We start from the raw sequence: 21,923 nt of genomic DNA, 5'->3' as shown, positions 1-21,923 counted from the left end.
CTTTAGGTATTTTTGCTATCTGGCCGGTATACGCAGTACATTCTCGGCTATTCGCCCGTTGAGTTATGCAGCGTGAAATCCTTTATAGCGGTTATTTTTTTTACTTTATTTGCATGTGTTTCTTGAATTATCTGTCCTTCGGATGTGTTGTTAATATCTCCTGCTTTGTTTTGCAGTTTGACTTAACATGCATCGTTACCTACTGTATGAGGTGAAGTTTTTTCCATTCCTCAAGAGCTTTTATAAGGGGGTTATAGTGTTCATTTCTTTGCTTTGTCAAATTCTATAATGGAGCTGTCTGATTCTGTCCCTTAATCTATCATCGATTCCGAGTCCCCTGAACACCTTTCATTTATGTGACTCATGCAATCAGACCAATCTAATGCTGCTTTTTTGGGTATTAATCCTCCTCCTGTTTGTTTATTACAGGAGAATGTTAATGATGTTTCACATAGTGCAAAAAAACTGATCAAGGCTGCAGTTTCTGAAGCGCTGGAGAGAATTTCGCCTTCAAACAAGCGTAAAAAGTCAGTACAGTTTTGACCTTCTACTAGTACTATGTACCCTGAAGCCAGGGATACTGTTATGTCTTCAAACGGTGAAGTTTCATCTGTTGATAAGGAGTCTTCATCTGATGTTAAACCTGATAATCCCTCTTTTTTGTTTAAAATAGAACATATGTGTTCTCTTTTGAAGGAGGTCTTAATTATTAAGGTTTCTGATAAGCCATTTAATAGTTTAAATTTAGTTTTTAAATTTTAAGACTGTTCAATCTACCTGTTCCTAAGGTTGATGGGGCAATTTCCAATCTAGCTAAATGTACTACTAACCCTTTGGAAGATAGTAATTATTTTAAGGACTCTCTGGATAGAAAATTAGTCTTTGCATAGAAAGGCCTTTTTGCAGGATATTTATTTAGACCAGCCATTTCTATAGCTGATGTGGCTGCTGCTTCTACTTACTGGTTATCCAGCCTTTCAGAAGTGTTCTGATGATTCTGTCAGTGAAAATCTTTTAAGTTTACTTAAAAATGCTAATTACAACACATAGAAACACCCAGCACTCACCAGCTAGCTCACAGCTAAGATAAAATCACAACTGGAAAGGTTAGTCACCGCATCTGGCCAAATGGGAAAGCTCAGGCACCACGTCAAGGTCCTTTCCATTGCCTGAGTCCCTAACACAGCCACACCATCATGCGAGCTCACAAAGCCAAACAGACTGAGAACAAAGAAGGGGTGCACAGGTGGATGTAATCACCCATAGAAAATACAAAACATGGAAGGGAACTGCACTCCAAGACCGGATCAGGTACACATCCTGTGACTCAGCAACATCCAGCCCTTAAAAATGCTAATTCTTTTTATTTGTGATGCTGTGTTTGATATTATAAAGATTACGATTAAAGCATGTCTTTGATAGTCCTTGCAGAATTGCCTTATGGTTTTAATACTGGTCTGCTGATATGGTGTCAAAATACAGATTATTGCTTCTTTACATTTAGGGAAAGAAACGGTTTATATTATATGTACTGTTACTGGTGGTAAAGGGGCTGTTCTTCTTTATTCCAAGAATAAAGGAAAATCTAAAGCTTCCAATAGTTTTCGTTAATTTTGTCAGAATAAGGAACAAAAGGTTGTCTCCACTGCTCAGAAGCAAGGCACCTCTAGCCCAGTCTGGAGGCACAGTGCTAACTGGAACAAGTCAAAGCAGGCTAAGAAATATGTCCCTACTACCAAGTCTGCATGAAGGTGCAGCCCCCGATCCAGGGGTAGGGGTGGTTAAGCCATTTTCAGAAGGCTTGGTTCCAGTCTATTCCAGATTCCTGCGTTCTGAGTATGGTCTCCCAAGAGAAGCAGAACAAGGCCTCCCAGAGAAAGGTGTTTTTTTTGTCCAATATTCCAATGAATTCTTTGTAAGCTCAAGCTTTTTTCCCATCTGTCTTAGATCTGGAAGCTATGGGAGTGACTGTACCAGTTCCTTTTCAGGAACAGGTGATGGGATTTTATTCAAATCTGTTCCAAAGGAAGGAAGGTACTTTCAGACCAGTTCTGGAATTGAAAGCTCTGAACAAGTTTGTAAGGATTCCATCTTTCAAAATGGAAAACTATTCAGACTATTCTGCCTTTTGTTCAGCAAGGTCAGTTTATGTCCCCAATCAATTTATAAGGATGCTTACCTTCATGTTCCAATTCACAGAGAACATTACCAGTTTCTAAGATTTGCCTTTCTGGATAAGCATTTTAGTTTATTGCTCTTCCATATGGTATGACTAAAGTACTAAGAATATTCACTAAAGTTGTTTGGGGGCTCTTTTGTCTTTGATCAGAATTCAGGGTAATGCAGTGTTTCCCTACCTGGATGACATCTTGGTTCAAGCTCAGTCTTTTCCTTTAGTAGAATCTCACACCAAACAACTCTTGTTCTTTCTTCAACAACATAGTTGGAGGATCAATTTTCCAAAAAGTTAATTGATTCCTCAAACAAAGGTAATTTTATTTTGGGTTTCAAATAGAATCAGTCTCCATGAGCCTCTCTGATAGAGCAGATAAAGTTAAGATTGGTGTCAGCTTGTCTGAAGCTTCATTCTCTCTCTTTTACCTCTTTAGCTCTTTGTATGGGTATTCTAGGTATTTTAATTTCAGCTTCAGATGCAATTCCCTTTGCTCATTTTTATATGAGACCTCTTCAGCTTTGTATGCTTTGTCAATGCTTTAGAGATTATAATCAGCTGTCTCAAAAGATATTTTTGATAATCATACTGTAATCACTACAGATGCAAGTCTATCAGGTTGGGGGTCTCAGAGCAAATGCAGTTTTCATGGCTCTTTAAGCTTGGGCTCTGTTAAGAGAATCTCATCTCTGTTTTCAGACAGGCAATGTCACAGCAGTAGTTTATGTCAACCATCAGGGGGAACTCACAGTTCCCTAGCCATGAAGGAAGTGTCTTGGATTCTGCAATTCATATACCAGGGGTAAACAACTAAAAAGCATACTTTCTCAATCATCGATCTCTACATCCAGGGGAGTGATTTTTTTTTTTTTTAACAGAATGTGTTCAATCAGATTGTGTATCTTTGGGGTCTACCAGAGATCGATCTGATGGCTTTTCATTTGAACAACAAACTTCCCAGGTACTGTGCGAGGTCCAGGGACCATTAATTAGAGTTTGTGGATGCTCTAGTAGCTCCTCGGTCATTCCAGCTTATCTGTTTCCTCCTCTGGTTCTTCCACGCAAAGTGATCTCCAATTCAAGCCTAGAGATATCTTCAAGTAATACTGATTGTCCCAGCTTGGCATGCAGATCTTCTGGGTGACTGCTAATTGAACCCAGATCGCTTCTTCTGCACCACTAGGGGTGCCACAGTAAATGTGAGTGTATCCATCACATACTATTTCCACTTGAATCAAACAATATTGGGCCATGTGCCGCTTCTGGTTTTTATATTGTTTGCAGATAATTGAATCCGGATCGTGGCCTTGATCCCCCACAAATAGCTGCCTAGACTTGCATCATCACTTACTCTAAGTGGACATTGTTATTTATGTGATCTGATATTATTTGTGTTAAGATTTTGTACATTATCAACAAACAATATACATTTACATCTGTATTATGTTACAACTTTATTGTTGTTAGTATACAGATTTCCAGATAAGGTTTGTATCCTTTCTATTTGTTTATTAATCGTGACACACCTAGCACTCTAATCCTATATAGACATACTATTGCTGTTATTGATGTTACTCCTGATCTCAGTTTTATATTTGTGCTAATATACATGAGACATAGGGATATATATATATATATATATATATATATATATATACACACACACACACACACACACACACAATTTATTATATTAAATATATAGGTGTGTGTAAATATCTGCATATATATAATTGGTATTATTTATATGAGTATCATACTCTCCTGACTATCACACTTATTACCTCACATACTTAGGAATATACATACGGGCGCCCCCCTATCTATCTATCTATCCCTATCTTTGTTATTATATGTTGTTAAGGCATTGACATATTACATTATTGCTAATAAGAACTTTAGACAAACTTCTAGTTGTTCATTCACTTTTCGGGAAAAGGAAAAAGTTTCCGCTGTTTCTTTAGCTTCTTGGTTGAAACTTTTCATTTACAGTGCTTACTTGAGGCGGGTAAGCCTCCACTGTAATGGATTACTGCTTATTCTAGTAGATCCATTGCCACTTCTTGTGCCTTCAAGAATGAGGCTTCCGTGGACCAGATTTGTAAGCAGTTACTTGGTCTTTTCATACTTTTACACAATTCTACCATTTTGAGGTTTTTGCATCTTCTGAGGCAGCCTTTGGTAGGAACGTCCTCCAGGCAGTTGTGTCAGCTTGATTTTTTTCTTGCCTGAATGATTTATTATGAATGCATTAAAAAAATAAAAATTCTTATTGGGATTGTGGATTTAATTACTCAGTGTAAAAAACATGTTTTAAATCCCTCCCCTTATGTTATTACTTGCGGACTCCTCAGCTTGGGTATTAACTCCCAGGAGTAATGGGTTGCGGACTCTCACCACCTGTATTAAAGAAAATATTTATGCTTACCTGATAAATTAATTTCATTCATGATGGTGAGAGTCCACGAGACCCCACCCTATGTTTTTGGGTTTAGCATTTTCTTTTGGTCATCTTTTTTTCCTGCTCCTTTTATGGCTCTTTTTCTTACCTCACTATGCTTGGCTATACATTAGACTGAGGTATGTGGGAGGGGTTTTATAGAGCTCTTGGGGTTTGGGAATCTTTGCCTCCTCCTAGTGGTAAGGAAGAGTCATTTCTCAGGAATAATGCATCATGGACTCTCACTACCACTATTGAAAAGGATACCTAGGTAGACATTAGAGCTGCTGATTGGTGTCTGCACATATATGCTTCATGTTATTTGCTCACCTAATGCATTCAGCTAGCTCCCAGTAATGCATTGCTTCTTCAACATAGGATACCAAGATAATTAACCAAATAAGATAAGAGAATAGAACTGTACATACTTTTTCAACTTACTTCTAAATCAGGAAAGAAAAAAAAATGTGTTTCATGTCCCTTTAAAGTTCTCAGGGCTCAATTTTAGAAGCTAGTACATTTTGAAGAAAATAGAACATTTCAATTATTTTCATTCCAGAAAAGGCGTTCAACTACAGATTAAGAACGGGACAGCTAAGATTATGTTGTTGTTTTTTTACACATAGGCTAAATATATTTAACTAAGTTCCTCTAGCAATGCAGCTTCCCCATAAAGTAGAAGGCAGACATTCAAACATCTGTAAATCATCCTGCACAACACACACTGCTGCTTTACAATGTAAAATATTAAAAGTGCACACTGATGCTAACATTATATAAACTGACCCATATAGATAAGGAATCAAACTCACAGAGACATGCCAGTATAAGCAGAATCTTAAAATTAAATAAGAGGCTTTATTAATATTAAAAATGGAACACACAAATTGACATAAACCACTTAAAAGGAAACCCTCACATTTTTCCAATTCAATAATAAAAACTAAACGATTAGCAATAAATGCAATATTATTAAACACCATTAACTGAACATAGTATGAAAGGAGACGTTAGAATGGTATATTAAAGAAATGGCTACTGAATACCTCTGATAACATGAAGATTATAATAAAAAGGTATAAACCAGAATATTAGTATAAAATTATTGCCCTGCTGAAGAATGGTCATTGTTACTAAACGTACCATATCTTTGGTTTGGTATAAAAAAAAAAAATTGTACTTTGACCCACGCCCCCTAGAGAGGCAAAAAAGAAAATCCCATAACCTGCAAATGCTACCTAGCCGACAGTAGAGTCAGGCAGCTTGCAGCATTTTGAAAACCTAGGTTACATATTTTGCTTTTTTGTCTTCTAGAGAGCATGGAACAAGCACAAATTGTACACAAAAGTAAGAGGCATCTTCACACAGAGAATACAAATTTTTTAAAAAAGTTCCCAATTTACGTTTTTCATCAAATCTGCATCGTCCTCATGTTACTCCTTCTTTAGGGATATCTAGATAGGTAGTGTGCACATGTCTGGAGAACTACATGACAGGAAATAGTGCTGCCATCTAGTGCTCTTGCTAATGTATAACACTGTTGCAAAACTGCTGCTATATATTTCTGCAAACACGTGCACATTTTTGAACTTACCTTCCTGCTTTTCATCAAAGGATAACAAGAAAACAAAGAAAATGTGATAATAGAAGTACATTTGAAAGTTGTTAAAAAAACAAATGAAATGCTTACCTGATAATTTATTTCATGGTAGTGAGAGTTCATGATCCTTACTCTTGAGAGTAACTTTTCTACCACTAGGAAAAGGCAAAGATTTCCAAACCCCAAGAGGTTTATAAAACCTCTCCCACCTCACACATACCTCAGTCTAACGTATAACCAAGCAAGTGAGGTAAGAAAAACAAAAAATGTATGCTTTCTTTCCTGGCCACCCACCAGGAGGATGCAAAGACACCCCAGCCAAAGGCTTAAATGTCCCTCCCACTTCCCCATCCCCAGTCATTTGGCTGAGGAAACAAGGAAAAGTAGGAGAAACATCAGGGTGGAGCTGCCCAAAAAATTCTAATGGGCGGGGTCGTGGACTCTCCCTGCCAGGAAAGAAAGGAATTTGTCTGGTAAGCATAAATTTTGTTTTCTTTCCATTAGGCAGGGAGAGTCCACAACTATATTCCTTACTGTTGGGAAAACAATACCCAAGTTCCAGAGGACACTGAAGGAATAAAGAAAAATGTGGACCCTAATCTGAGGGCACCACAGCCTACAAAACCTTTCTCCCGAAAGCTGCTTCAGCCAAAGCAAACACATGAAACTTATAAAATTTAGAAAAAGTATGTAAGGAGGACCAGGTAGCTACCTTACAAATCTGATCCATAGAGGCTTTGTTCTTAAAAGCCCAGGAAGAAGCAACTGCTCTAGTGGAATGAGCCGTAATCCTCTAAGGAGGCTCCTGTCCGGCTTTCTCATAAGCCAAGCGGATGACACTCCTCAGACAGAAAGACAAGGAAGACGTAGTGGCCTTCTGCCCCTTACGTCTACCCGCATAAACAACAAAGATGAAGATTGTCTAAATTCCTTAGTAGCCTGGAGGTAAAACTTCAAAGCACGAAACACATCCAGATTGTGAAGCAAACGTACCATCACTGAAGGAGGATTGGGACACAAAGAAGGAACAACAATCTCTTGATTGATGTTATGATCTGACACCATCTTAGGAAGGAAATCTAACCTAGTACACAAAAACCGCCTTATCGGAATGAAAAACTAGGTAAGGTGGGTCACACTGTAAAGCCGATATCTCAGAGACTCTGCAAGCAGAGGCAATGACTAATAGAAACAAAACTTTCCAAGATAACCGTTTAATGTCAACAGTATGCATGGGGTCAAACGGAGCCTGCTGCAAAACTTGAAGAACCAGATTTAGACTCCAAGGTGGAGTCACAGATGTAAACACAGGTCTGACCCTAGTCAGAGCCTTCCCAAAGACTGCACATCTGGAAGCTCAGCTAATCTTTTGTACAGCAAAACCGACGGGGCCAATATCTGTCCCTTCAGAGAACTGGCAGATAGACCCTTCTCCAAGCCATTTTGGAGAAAAACATAATTTACGCTTACCTGATAAATTTATTTCTCTTGTAATGTGTCGAGTCCACGGATTCATCCTTACTTGTGGGATATTCTCCTCCCCTACAGGAAGTGGCAAACAGAGCACCCACAGCAGAGCAGCCTATATAGCTCCCCCCTTAGCTCCACCCCCCAGTCATTCGACCTAAGGCTAGGAAGAAAAAGGAGAAACCATAGGGTGCAGAGTGGTGACTGAAAGTTTTAAAATAAAAATATATATGCCTGTCTTAAAAAACAGGGCTGGCCGTGGACTCGATGCATCACAAGAGAAATAAATTTATCAGGTAAGCATAAATTATGTTTTCTCTTGTAAGATGTATTGAGTCCACAGATTCATCCTTACTTGTGGGATACCAATACCAAAGCTTTAGGACATGGATGAAGGGAGGGACAAGACAGGGACCTGAAACGGAAGGCACCACTGCTTGTAGAACCTTTCTCCCACAAATAGCCCCTGAAGAAGCAAAAGTATCCAATTTGTAAAATTTGGAAAAAGTATGAAGCGAAGACCAAGTCGCCACCTTACAAACAGAAGCCTCATTTTTAAAAGCCCATGTGTAAGCCACAGCTCTAGTAGAATGAGCAGTAATTCCTTCAGGAGGCTGCTGTCCAGCAGTCTCATAGGCCAAACGGATGATGCTTTTCAGCCAAAAGGAAAGAGAGGTAGCCATAGCCCTTTGACCTCTCCGTTTACCAGAATAAACAACAAACAAAGAAGATGTTTGACGGAAATCTTTAGTTGCTTGTAAGTAGAACTTTAAAGCACAAACCACATCAAGATTGTGTAACAGACGTTCCTTCTTTGATGAAGGATTAGGACACAGAGAAGGAACCACAATCTCTTGATTGATATTCTTATTAGAAACAACCTTAGGAAGAAACCCAGGTTTGGTACGCAAAACCACCTTATCTGCATGGAAAACAAGGTAAGGGGAATCACATTGTAAAGCAGATAGCTCAGAAACTCTTCGAGCCGAAGAGATAGCTACTAAAAACAAAACTTTCCAAGATAGAAGCTTAATATCTATGGAATGCATAGGTTCAAACGGAACCCCTTGAAGAACTTTAAAAACTAAGTTTAGGCTCCATGGCGGAACAACAGGTTTAAATACAGGCTTGATTCTGACCAAAGCCTGACTAAATGCTTGAACGTCTGGGACATCTGCCAGATGTTTGTTTAGTAGAATAGACAAAGCAGATATTTGTCCTTTTAAGGAACTAGCAGATAATCCCTTCTCCAAACCCTCTTGGAGAAAAGACAATATTCTAGGAATCCTAATCGAACTCCACGAGCAATTTTTGGATTAACACCAATAAAGATATTTGCGCCAAATCTTATGATAGATCTTCCTGGTGACAGGCTTTCTAGCCTGAATCAGGCTATCAATGACCGACTCAGAGAAACCACGCTTTGATAGAATCAGGCGTTCAATCTCCAAGCAGTCAGACGCAGAGAAATTAGATTTGGATGCGTGAATGGACCTTGGATTAGAAGGTCCCGCCTCATTGGCAGAGTCCACGGTGGAACCGAGGACATGTCCACTAGGTCTGCATACCAAATCCTGTGTGGCCACGCAGGTGCTATCAGAATTACCGAAGCTCTCTCCTGCTTGATTCTGGCAACCAGACGTGGGAGGAGAGGAAACGGTGGAAATACATAGGCCAGATTGAAGGACCAAGGAACTGCTAGAGCATCTATCAGTACCGCCTTGTGATCCTGGGACCTGGACCCGCAACGAGGAAATTTGGCATTCTGACGAGACGCCATCAGATCCAATTCTGGTGTGCCCCATAGCTGAATCAGCTGGGCAAATACCTCCGGATGGAGTTCCCACTCCCCCGGATGAAAAGTCTGACGACTTAGAAAATCCGCCTCCCAGTTCTCTACCCCTGGGAAGTGGATTGCTGAGAGATGGCAAGAGTGATCCTCTGCCCACTGGATTATTTTGGTTACCTCCATCATCGCTAGAGGACTCCTTGTTCCTCCTTGATGATTGATATAAGCTACAGTCGTGATGTTGTCCGACTGAAACCTGATGAATATGGCCGCAGCAAGCTGAGGCCACGCCTGAAGTGCATTGAATATCGCTCTCAGTTCTAGAATGTTTATCGGGAGGATATTTGCCTCCCGAGACCATAAGCCCTGTGCTTTCAGGGAGTTCCAGACTGCACCCCAGCCTAGCAGGCTGGCATCTGCCGTTACAATGAGCCACTCTGGCCTGCGGAAACACATTCCCTGAGACAGGTGGTCCTGAGACAACCACCAGAGAAGAGAGTCTCTGGTCCCCTGGTCCAGATGCAGTTGAGGAGATAAATCTGCATAATCCCTATTCCACTGTTTGAGCATGCATAGTTACAGTGGTAAAGAGTTTTAATTTTCTGACCTCCGTCAGAAATATTTTCATTTCTACCGAGTCTATCAGAGTCCCTAGGAAGGAAACTCTTGTAAGTGGGAAGAGAGAACTCTTTTTTATGGTCACCTTCCATCCGTGAGCTCTCAGAAAAGCCAACATGATGTCCGTGTGAGACTTGGCTAGCTGGAAAGTCGACGCCTGAATTAAGAGGTTGTCTAGATAAGGCGCCACTGCTATGCCCCGTGCTCGCAGAACCACCAGAAGGGACCCTAGCACTTTTGTGAAAATTCTGAGAGCCGTGGCCAACCCGAAGGGAAGGGCCACAAACTGGTAATGCCTGTTTAGAAAGGCGAATCTGAGAAATTGATGATGATCTCTGTGAATAGGGATGTGTAGATACGCATCCTTTAAGTCCACGGTAGTCATATATTGACCCTCCTGGATCAGAGGTAGAATAATCCCCATCTTGAATGATGGAACCTTGAGGAACTTGTTTAGAATTTTGAGATCCAAGATTGGTCTGAAAGTTCCCTCTTTTTTGGGAACCACAAACAGGTTTGAATAAAACCCTAGCCCCTGTTCCTCTATTGGGACCGGGCGGATCACCCCCATGGTATGTAGGTCTTCTACACAGCGTAAGAACGCCTCTCTCTTTGTCTGGTTTACAGACAATCGAGAAATGTGAAATCTCCCCCTTGGAAGGGAGTCTTTGAATTCCAGAAGATATCCCTGGGACACAATTTCTAAAGCCCAGGGATCGTGAACATCTCTCGACCAAGCCTGAGCGAAGAGAGAGAGTCTGCCCCCTACTAGATCCGGTCCCGGATCGGGGGCCACCCCTTCATGCTGTTTTAGAAGCAGCTGCAGGCATCTTGGCCTGTTTACCCTTGTTCCAAGCCTGGTTAGGTCTCCAGACTGACTTGGATTGGGCAAAATTCCCCTCTTGCTTTGCAGTAGAGGAAGCTGAAGCGGGACCACTATTAAAGTTCCGAAAGGAACGAAAATTATTCTGTTTGGTCCTCATCTTATTCGATCTATCCTGAGGGAGGGCATGACCTTTCCCTCCAGTGATGTCTGAAATAATCTCTTTCAGTTCAGGCCCGAATAAGGTCTTTCCTTTGAAAGGAATGTTCAAAAGTTTAGATTTAGAAGACACATCAGCAGACCAGGACTTAAGCCATAACGCCCTGCGTGCTAAAATGGCAAAACCTGAATTCTTTGCCGCTAATTTAGCCAGTTGAAATGCGGCATCTGTAATAAAAGAATTAGCCAATTTAGGGGCCTTAATTCTGCCCATAATCTCCTCTAATGGAGTCTCCATTTGAAGAGCCTCCTCTAGAGCCTCAAACCAGAAAGCAGCTGCAGTCGTTACAGGAACAATGCACGCAATAGGTTGGAAAGAAAAACCTTGATGAACAAAAATTTTCTTCAAGAGACCCTCTAATTTTTTATCCATAGGATCTTTGAAAGCACAACTGTCTTCGATAGGTATAGTTGTACGCTTAGACAGAGTAAAAATAGCTCCCTCTACCTTAGGAACTGTCTGCCATGAGTCCCTTATGGTGTCAGATATAGGAAACATTTTCTTAAAAACAGGAGGGGGAGTGAACGGAATACCTGGTCTATCCCACTCCTTAGTAATAATATTCACATTCCTCTTAGGGACTGGAAAAACATCAGTGTAAACAGGAACCTCTAAGTATTTATCCATTTTACACAATTTCTCTGGGACCACTATAGGGTCATAATCATCTAGAGTTGCTAATACCTCCCTAAGCAATAAGCGGAGGTGTTCAAGCTTAAATTTAAAGGCCGTCATATCAGAATCTGTCTAAGGAAGCGTCTTTCCTGAATCAGAAATTTCTCCCTCAGATAACAAATCCCTCACCCCTACAGAGCATTGTGAGGGCATATCAGATATGGCTACTAAAGCATGAGACGGCTCAGCATTTTTCCTTAACCCAGAGCTGTCCCGCTTTCCTTGTAAACCAGGCAGATTGGATAAAACCTCTGTGAGGTTTGTATTCATAACTGTGGCCATGTCTTGTAAAGTAAATGAATTCAACGCACTAGAGGTACTTGACGTCACTTGTGCGGGCGTTACTGGTTGTGACACTTGGTGAGAGCTAGATGGCGAACCCTCATTTACTTCTGACCGAGAATCATCTATTGCTCTATTTTTAAGTGCTAATATATGTTCTTTATAATTTATAGACATATCAGTACAATTGGGATTGGGACACATTCTAAGAGGGGGTTCCACAATGGCTTCCAAACATATTGAACAAGGATTTTCCTTGCTGTCAGACATGTTAAACAGGCTAGTAATGCAACAAGCAAGCTTGGAAAACACTGTAATCAAAGTAAATAACACTTAGAAATAAACGGTACGGTGCCTTTAAGAGAAAAAGAGCTGCACAAGTTCTGCAAAACAGTGTAAAAAAGCAGTAAACTTAATGAAATTTTTACATTAGTATCTTACAGCCTTAGTAACATTGCACAGCTATGCAAATAAACAATTAACCCCTTAATGGCAAAACCGGTAAAAAAGACTTTCAGCACCTTGCCACAGCTCTGCTGTGGCGCCTACCTGCCCTTCAGAACGATTTGTGGGGAAAAAACCTCCTTTACAGTCCTCAAACACAGCAGGAACCACTGGAGAAGCAGTTGGATGTCTCTAAGGAAAAGAAACTGCGCAATTGAGGCGCGAAAATAGGCCCCTCCCACCTCACTCGATGTTTTGAGGCCTATCAAACAAACACCAGAGTGTCTCTTAATTAACCATGTGGGTTAAAAAACCCTAAAACAAGCCACAATGACCCCTTTAGTCCCTTCAAAAAAACGTTATAAATGCATCATTTACTGAACAAACAAACGTTTTTTCCTAACAGTGTCACCAGTAACTTATGAGCCCTTCAAGCAAGCTGAAATCCCTATCCAAGTGTCTGAATACAGCTTACCCTTCCCTCATGGGGATATTACCAGCCTTTTCTAGAATTAACACCGTCTGTCTAGAAAAATTATAGACTTTACATACTTCATATGCAGCTTAGCATGCAAACCGTTCCCCCAACTGAAGTTTTCCTGTACTCTTCAGCCCTTGTGAGAACAGCAGTGGATCTTAGTTACAAAGTGCTAAGATCATAATCCTCCTTGCAGAAATCTTCATCCCTTTTCTGCCAGAGAGTAAATAGTACACACCGGTACCATTTAAAATAACAAACTTTTGCTTGAGAAATAAAAAAACTAACATTTTTGTCACCACACTCGCTCTGCACTTCCTAGTTTCTTAGAGTAGGCAAAGAGAATGACTGGGGGTGGAGCTAAGGGGGGAGCTATATAGGCAGCTCTGATGTGGGTGCTCTCTTTGCCACTTCCTGTAGGGGAGGAGAATATCCCACAAGTAAGGATGAATCCGTGGACTCAATACATCTTACAAGAGAAAGATAAAATTCTGGCAACTTTCACTTTAAGCCAAGAAAAACCATGCTCCTCACACCAGTGCAGGTAACTTCGCTATATCTTATGGTAGATGCGCCGAGTAACCGCCTTACAAGCTTGAATCAAAGTGTCTATGACACTCTCAGAGAATCCTCTCCTGACCAAGACTAAGCATTTAATCTCCATGCAGTCAGCCTCAGAGAATCTAGATTTTGATGTAGAAAGGGACCCTGAATCAGCAGGTCCCTGCGACAAGGTAAACTCCACGGAGGATAAGAGGACATTCTCACCAGATCTGCAAACCAAGTCCTTCGCGGCCAGGAAGGAGCAATTAGGATCACTGATGCTAGCTCCTGCTTAATGCGGGCCACCACACGACGGAGTAGAGGCAATAGAGGAAAGAGATCTGAACCTCCATGGAACCGCCAGAGCATCTGATAACTCTGCTTGAGGATGCCTTGATCTCAAACCATACCCGGGTAGTTTGGCGTTGAGATGGGAGGCCATAAGATCCATCTCCGGCATCCCCCATCTGCTTCAAATCTCTCAAAAAACCTTGGGGTGGAGAAATCCATTACCCCGGGTGAAAAGATTGACTGCTGAGCAAGTGTGCTTCCCAGTTGTCCACAACCGGAATGTGAATCGCTGACAGCACACAACTGTGAGCTTCTGCCCATTCCAGGATTGGAGACACCTCTCTCAATACTAAGGAACTTCTCGTTCCTCCCTCATGGTTGATGTAAGACACCGTCGTTATATTGTCTGATTAGAATCTGATTAACTGTAATGAACCCAGAAGGGGCCAAGCCTTCAGCGCATTGAAGATTGCCTGCAGTTCCAAAATATTGATTGGAAGAGAGGAATCCTCCTAAGTCCATAAACATTGTGCCTTCCTGGCACCCAAACTGCTTCCCAGCCTGAAAGGCTGGAGTCTGTAGTCACAAGCTCCCAGGACGGTCTCAAGAAGCACATTCCCCGAGACAGGTGATCTTGACAAAGTGACCAAGAGAGCGAATCTCTCGACAGGCTGTCCAATACGATCTGTTGTGACAGGTCCAAATGATCGTCGTTCCACTGTCTCAGCATGCATAGTTGTAAAGGTCTGAGATGGAATCTGGCAAAAGGAATAATGTCCATACAAGACAGCATGAGTCCAATTACCTCCATGCAGTGGTCCACAGAAGTTCTTAAGGCGGTCTGGAGGGCAAGGCACACCGATGTCAGCTTGTGACATCTCTGATCTGTTAGACAGATCCTCATGGATACAGAGTCTATAACCGTACCTAGGAAATTCACCCTGGTATTCTGAGTAAGAAAACACTTTTCCAAGTTTATCTTCCATCCATGAGACCGATGAAGACTCAGAAAAAATTCTGAGTGTTCCATTGCCAGATGAAAAGATATCGTCCAGATACGGAGCTACTGAAATTCCTTGAGTTCTGGCCACTGCCATAAGAGCACATAGAACCTTTGTAAATATCCTGGGTGCAGTAGCTAAGCTAAACAGAAGTGCTATGAACTGGAAATGATGATCCAGAAAAGCAAACCTTAGGAACTGGAAAACATAATTTATGTAAGAACTTACCTGATAAATTAATTTATTTCATATTGACAAGAGTCCATGAGCTAGTGACGTATGGGATATACTATATAAGCTTGTGACGTATGGGATATACTATATAAATGCATAAAGTGCCAAACCATAGCTGAGTGTCTTAAGTAATGAAAACATACTTACCTAAAGACACCCATCCACATATAGCAGATAGCCAAACCAGTACTGAAACAGTTATCAGTAGAGGTAATGGTATATGAGAGTATATCGTCGATCTGTAAAGGGAGGTAGGAGATGAATCTCTACGACCGATAACAGAGAACCTATGAAATAGATCACCGTGAGGAAAACCATTGCATTCAATAGGTGCTACTCCCTTCACATCCCTCTGACATTCACTGTACTCAGAAGAAACGGGCTTCAAAAATGCTGAGAAGCGCATATCAACGTAGAAATCTTAGCACAAACTTACTTCACCACCTCCATAGATGGCAACATTTGTAAAACTGAATTGTGTGTGTGGTGAGGCGTGTATTTATAGGCATTTTTTTTTTTTTTAATATTTTTATTGAGATTCTTTCAAGGTATACAAAACATGTATGTCAATATAAGTCATATAAGCAAGGTTACACAACATGGACACAAGACAACTGCAAACGTTAATATGCACAATTAATAGCCACCAAACTGTACGCCATCTAAAAATAAACCTTTTAAGGCCACTCTTGGATCTCATAATATCATAAAATAAAATGTAACGGTATAGAAGGCAACTATAATCAGTAAGAGACCACTTTTGGATCTCAGATTGTGAATCTGTATTTTTTACTATATAGAATAGGATTATATGAAACTAGTAATATCAACACTTTATCAAGATTACTGGGTCTTAAATGATAAAACAAATGAATATGTTGGGAACCAAATTATCAATGTATTGTAAAAATTATGGAGGGAAATGTGCTGGGGGGTATTACATATAGTCAGATCTCTGGAAGGGTATACCCATTTCTTGGGAGGGTCGACAGTAATATATCAGCAATACTAATAAGAACTGGTCATCCAGTGCTATAAGGGAGGACACACTATAGCCAGGTGGAGTATTATATATCTTGAAACATACATCTAAGGAGAACTAATATGCTATAGGGCTTGACAGTATAGTACATAAACAAGTTTTTGTAAACTGTGCAACAGATACATGGAACATATCTCAAAATAAGAGCTTAACTCTGTGTCCAACATCAGGAATAGCTGACTTAGCTCTACAATACCCCAGTATGATATAAAAGTAATCACATTCTAATGTTAAGTAGGTTACAAATAATTAATATCTTCATTGGGGCCCATCTACCAGTTCATAAGTTCGACAGGAACACTTTCAGTAAGAGGCATCAGCTTAGGGCTTTTGGGCATAAGATTTGAGGCGTTATAGACTGGTGCAAAGATGCCCCAAAGGACGCTATAAATTAGAGAGTCACCTTTCTTAAGTTATCTATGATCCTTGTGCCAGAGATAGCAAGGGTAGATGTTCATTAATATAGTATTTTGTTGGCTAAGGACTGTGCCAAAACCATTGTTAGTAAGGAGCCTTCCTCTACATTACCATGTCTCATACTGTCTTACTGGGGGATTAGGTCTACTTAATACAGATGCAGATAGAGGGGGTTAGTATATTACTAAGCGGGTAAATAGTCGCCCTGCAGGTATATCTTAGATAATTTATATATTTATATATATATATATATATATATATATATATATATATATATATATATATATATATATATATATATATATATATATATATATATGGGGCTTATATCGCTCAGATTCGAAAAGTGGGCATCAAAATGGGCATCATATAAGGGGGCTCTACATCTCAGCCGAGAAGAGGGAGTAGTGTTAATGTAGGTTACTCTGCAGGGGATATATTGTAAGAGGTTGCAAGCAATGTTTGCAGGTAAACTAAATTACTATAGAAGACAAATGTCTAGCAAGTTACAACTGAGCTTTGAGGTGTCATTGTTGATGTGTTTCTGTTATCTGAATCCCCAAATTTTTTATATATTGGAATTAAATCAAAGGGCTTACATATTAACTGCCTGTATGTTGACCCCTATGCCATACCATGCCACCACGGCTGCTGGCAACACAGTATAAGCACAATGAGCAAGCTGGAAAGTATGGGTAATGTTAGACACTGAACTGAGCGCCCCCTAGAGGAGAAAAACAAGACATACTATAAAACAATGGTTTAGACTACAAAATAATCAGTACTGTGCCGGTATACTCATAGCACTGGGGCAGATTTTTATAAACCTATTCTGCCCTACAAGGCATGTTACTACTGTAGAATCTCAACCGTGTATCAAAGGCCAATATGGCTTTAACTCTCAGCCATGTCAGACAAAGCCTCTCCACCTAGATCAAAAAGTCTCCGCTTCTGTTCATAGTTTGTTATGGGAGACATTAGGCAGAGTAATCCTCCTTTTAGCTTGCTACAGTCCCCTGGGGTAAAGTCCGGTATCCAACTAACTAACATGTAGCCCCCATAGCTATGGGTGAGGGACCTCTCACCACTCTTCAAGTATCTCTTTGCTGCCTTAAAGAAACTGGGATCGCAGATATGGAAGAGGAGTATATTGTAGATTCATAAAGGGAGGCAGAAGACACGTCCCTGCGACCGATTATAGAGGGTTTATGAAAAATATTGGATGAGGTGCAACAAAGAATCATAAACCATACCCTAAAATACATCCCTCTGACAAGCACTGTACTCTGAGGGGAAACTGGGTCTCAATATAGACTTAAAACCCCTTTCTCTGAAGAATCATATGCACAGCTTCATTCTTCAACCACCTCCAGCAGAGGCAAAGTAAAGACTGAGGTACGTGTGAGGTGGGAGGGGTTTTACAGAGCTCTTGGGGTTTGGGAATCTTTGCCACCTACTAGTGGTAGAGAAAAGTAATTCCCAAGAGTAAGGTTTGTGGACTATCACTACCCTGTATGAAAGAAATGTATGTTCTTTCTGAATCATGAAAGAACATTTTTGCGTTGTCCCTTTAAAATTAGGAGTTGCGCCCTAAAAATTAGCATTTGATTGCGGAAAACCTCTAAATACCAGGCCTGCTCCATGACTCAGGTTTTCTGTAAAACATGAATTATCACTTACTGGCACTACTTGTCTGCAATACAGACTTATGCACTGCAGGTCACACTCTTCCTTAGAGTACATTCCAATAAATTCGTACACCATTTTTAGTCTGGTACTTACACCCCCACAATGACATTTTGATATACAAGTAATATCACAATCATTGCTAAGATTGCGTATAGCCCACATGTGCACATTACAACATAACAATCTTTTAGCTTTTTATATAAACAGAAATGACAAATGGCATAACTATACTTTCTTATGTTTGCATCACAAAACAATTACAGAAACTACATAAAATAGAATGGACATAGATCAGCTATGAAACATTTTAATGAGATCTGCTCTTAGATGTCTTTACGAGTTTGTGCTTATCTACTGACAGATATCTTTTTACCTTACCACCTAGTATATTGCTACCTTGCCATTAAAGCAGATGGGCAGGTAGAATAAAATGCTTGGAGCAGCTTGCTGATGCTAGCAGTGAGCTGTCAAAAAGGAAATGTGCCTGCCACAAAGCTATGAGTTTCCTCTTCACAACTAAATTTACATGTAGGTTTTGTTCTGTAGATCAGCAATTTGACCTTTACGTAACCTTTGCCTATAACCTAGTTAAGCAATGAATATAAGGACTTTCCTTTTCAGAGTTTGGGCACTTGGCTGTGTAATACAAAACACATGTTTAGAAAATAAACACAGTCAACCTGTTTGCTGCCACAGACACCCCCAACAATAATGATTTCTGGCAGGAAATAGATACCCTGCCCAATAAAAGCCTGGGGGTTAAACTGGTGTTAAGAGCAGTCAGCTGCACAAATCATTCTGCTCATACGTCCCACACTGATAGAGAAGCACATACTATTTGCAGGAAGAGAGAACTGGGGACTGGGAAATGTATTCTGGAGAGCAACCAACTTTCAAGTATACCATACCATTTGTGTTTTTTTTGGCTAAATATTTTAAATTGTGTTTTGGGTTTTTTTCGGGGCGGGGGTGGGGGTGGGGGGTCCTACAACATATTACCTTTTTTTCAAAAGACCAAAACCATTTAGAAACTTATTTTCCAAATGTCACCTGGACCATTAAAAATACTCAGCATTTAGAACTTTAGTGTATAAGTTTAACAAAGCTTTCTATTTTGCTAATAATTTAGGATGAGCTAGTAGGCTGGAAGGGCATGGGTTCATTAAAACTCTGCAAGATGTGACTTTCAGACCAGAGAGAACTAGGAGATTGCTCATGGAATGCAAGACAAAAAATGATACTGAAAAATTAGTGAGTCTACACTTAGTAAAAAAAAACAAAAAAAAAAAAAACTATTGCCAAATGAACTGTATGTCTTCTAAATTTTAAACTATTATTTTGTATACAGTATTTATACTGTAAAGAGGACTGCATTTACACAAATATTTGTAAAAACTAACATTATGTTAGTATTGCACACTCCTATTAAATCGATTTTGCAATGTTGTGTGAGTGCATGATTTGTAGAAAAGTAGAAAAGAAGAGGGCGCCAATGATTTGCTGCCTGCCTCACTACAGTGGGAGTTTCATAGTGAGACAAGCTGTCTAAAGTAACTTAAAGGGGGCATTAAACCTACGCACAACTAGAAAAACCCCCCCATAATTTAGGCTTACCAGATAAATTCCTTTCCTTCCGGATAGTGAGACTCCACGGCTTCATTCATTACTGTTGGGAAATACAACACCTGGCCACTAGGAGGAAGCAAAGACTTCCCAGCCAAAGGCATAAATATCCTTCCCACTTCCTCATTACCCCAGTCATTCTGCAGAGGGAACAAGGAAACGTAGGAGAAACATTAGGGTATAAATGGTGCCAGAAGAATAAAATAAATAATAGGGGACCGCTCATAGACAAGAAAAACGGACAGGGGCCGTGGATCTGGTAAGCATAAATTATGTTTTCCTTCCTAAGAGTCCACGGCTTAATTCCTTACTCTTGGGAAAACTATACCCAAGCTCCAGAGGACACCGAATGAATAACGGGAGGGAACAAAAAGGAAGAGGCAAACCCTATTCTGAGGGCACCACAGCCTGCAAAACTTTTCTCCCGAAAGCTTTGAAATTTTGAAAAAAGTATGTAAGGAGGACCAGGTAGCCGCCTTATAAATCAGATCCAGAGGCCTTGTTCTTAAAGGCCCAAGAGGAAGCCACTGCTCTAGTGGAATGAGCCGTTATCCTCTCAGAAGGACAATGTCCCGCTGTCTCATAAGCTAAGCGGATGATACTCCTTAACCAAAAAGATAGGGAAATCGAAGTAGCCTTCTGCCCCTTACACTTCCCCGAATAGACAACAGAGAGGAAGATTGTCTAAACTCCTAAGTAGCCTGAAGATAGAACTTTAAGGCACGAACCACATCCAAATTGTGAAGCAAGCGTTCCTTCGATGAAGGATTAGGACACAAGGAAGGAACCACAATCTCCTGATTGATGTTGCGATCTGACACAACCTTAGGAAGAAAACCTAATTTGGTACGTAAAACTGCCTTATCTGCATGAAAAAAATCAGTTAAGGGTCTCACATTGCAAAGCAAAGATCTCAGAAACTCTGCGCGCAGAGGCAATAGCCAATAAAAAGTGAACCTTCCAAGATAACAATTTAATGTCAACTGAATACAGAGGCTCAAATGGAACCTGTTGCAAAACCCGAAGAACAAGATTTAGGCTCCAAGGAGGAGCCCCAGATCTATACACAGGTCTGATCCTATTTAGAGCCTTAACAAAGGACTGCATGTCTGGAAGCTCAGCCAGTCTCTTGTGCAATAAAACCGACAGGGCCAAAATCTGTCCCCTCAGGGAACTAGCAGAAAGGCCCTTCTCCAGCGCATCCTGAAGAAAAGATAAGATCCTGGCAACCTTAACTTTGTGCCAGGAAAAACCACTCTTCACATTAGAAAAAGTAGGTCCTCCACACCTTGTGGAAGATATGCAGAGTAACTGGTTTACAAGCTTGAATAAGAGTACCAATGACACTCTCAGAGAAACCTCTCTTGGCTAAGACTAAGCGTTCAATCTCCACGCAATCAGCCTCAGAGAATCTAGATTTTAATTAACAAATTGTATCAGCAGGTCTCTGCGACAAGGTAACTTCCATGGAGGAGATGAGGACATCCCCACTAGATCCGCGAACCACTTCCTTCGCAGCCACGATAGAGTAATCAGAATTATGGATACCCGCTCCTGCTTGATGCGGGCCACCACTCAAGGAAGAAGCGCTAATGGAGGAAAAATACATGAGTTTGAACCTCCAGGGCATTGCTAGTGCATCTATTAGATCCGCTTGGGGATCCCTCGACCTCGACCCATATCTGGGTAGCTTGGTATTGAGATGGGACGCCATGAGATCTATCTCCGGCGTTCCCCACTTGCTGCAAATAACTGCAAACACCTCGGGATGGAGAGACCATTCTCCCGGATAGAAGGATTGCCTGCTGAGAAAATTCGCCTCCCAGTTGTCCACACCCGGAATATGGATCTCTGACAGCAAACAGCTGTGGGCCTCCACCCACTGCAAAATCTGAGATACTACCTTCATCACCAACAAACTTCTTGTTCCCCCTTGATGGTTGATGTAAGCCACAGAGGTTATATTGTCTGATTGGAATCTATTAAACTGGGACGACCCCAGAAGGGTCAAGGCCTTGAAGATTGCCCATAGTTCCAAAATATTGATCAGGAGGGAGGACTCCTCCTGAGTTCA

The 21,923-nt window shown here is 40.7% G+C and overlaps 1 protein-coding gene across 3 annotated transcripts in view; it reads right to left on the bottom strand.

Moving 5' to 3' along the window:
- Window positions 1-21,923, bottom strand: part of SMG6 (SMG6 nonsense mediated mRNA decay factor) — a 759,224-nt gene that overhangs the window by 49,588 nt on the left and 687,713 nt on the right. The window lies entirely within an intron of this gene.

Source organism: Bombina bombina, chromosome 3 (assembly GCF_027579735.1).
Source record: "Bombina bombina isolate aBomBom1 chromosome 3, aBomBom1.pri, whole genome shotgun sequence".
In the NCBI taxonomy this organism is placed as follows: Eukaryota; Metazoa; Chordata; class Amphibia; order Anura; family Bombinatoridae; genus Bombina; species Bombina bombina.
The sequence above is the reverse complement of the archived record's forward strand: the minus strand, read 5'-3'. Positions and strand labels throughout refer to the sequence as shown.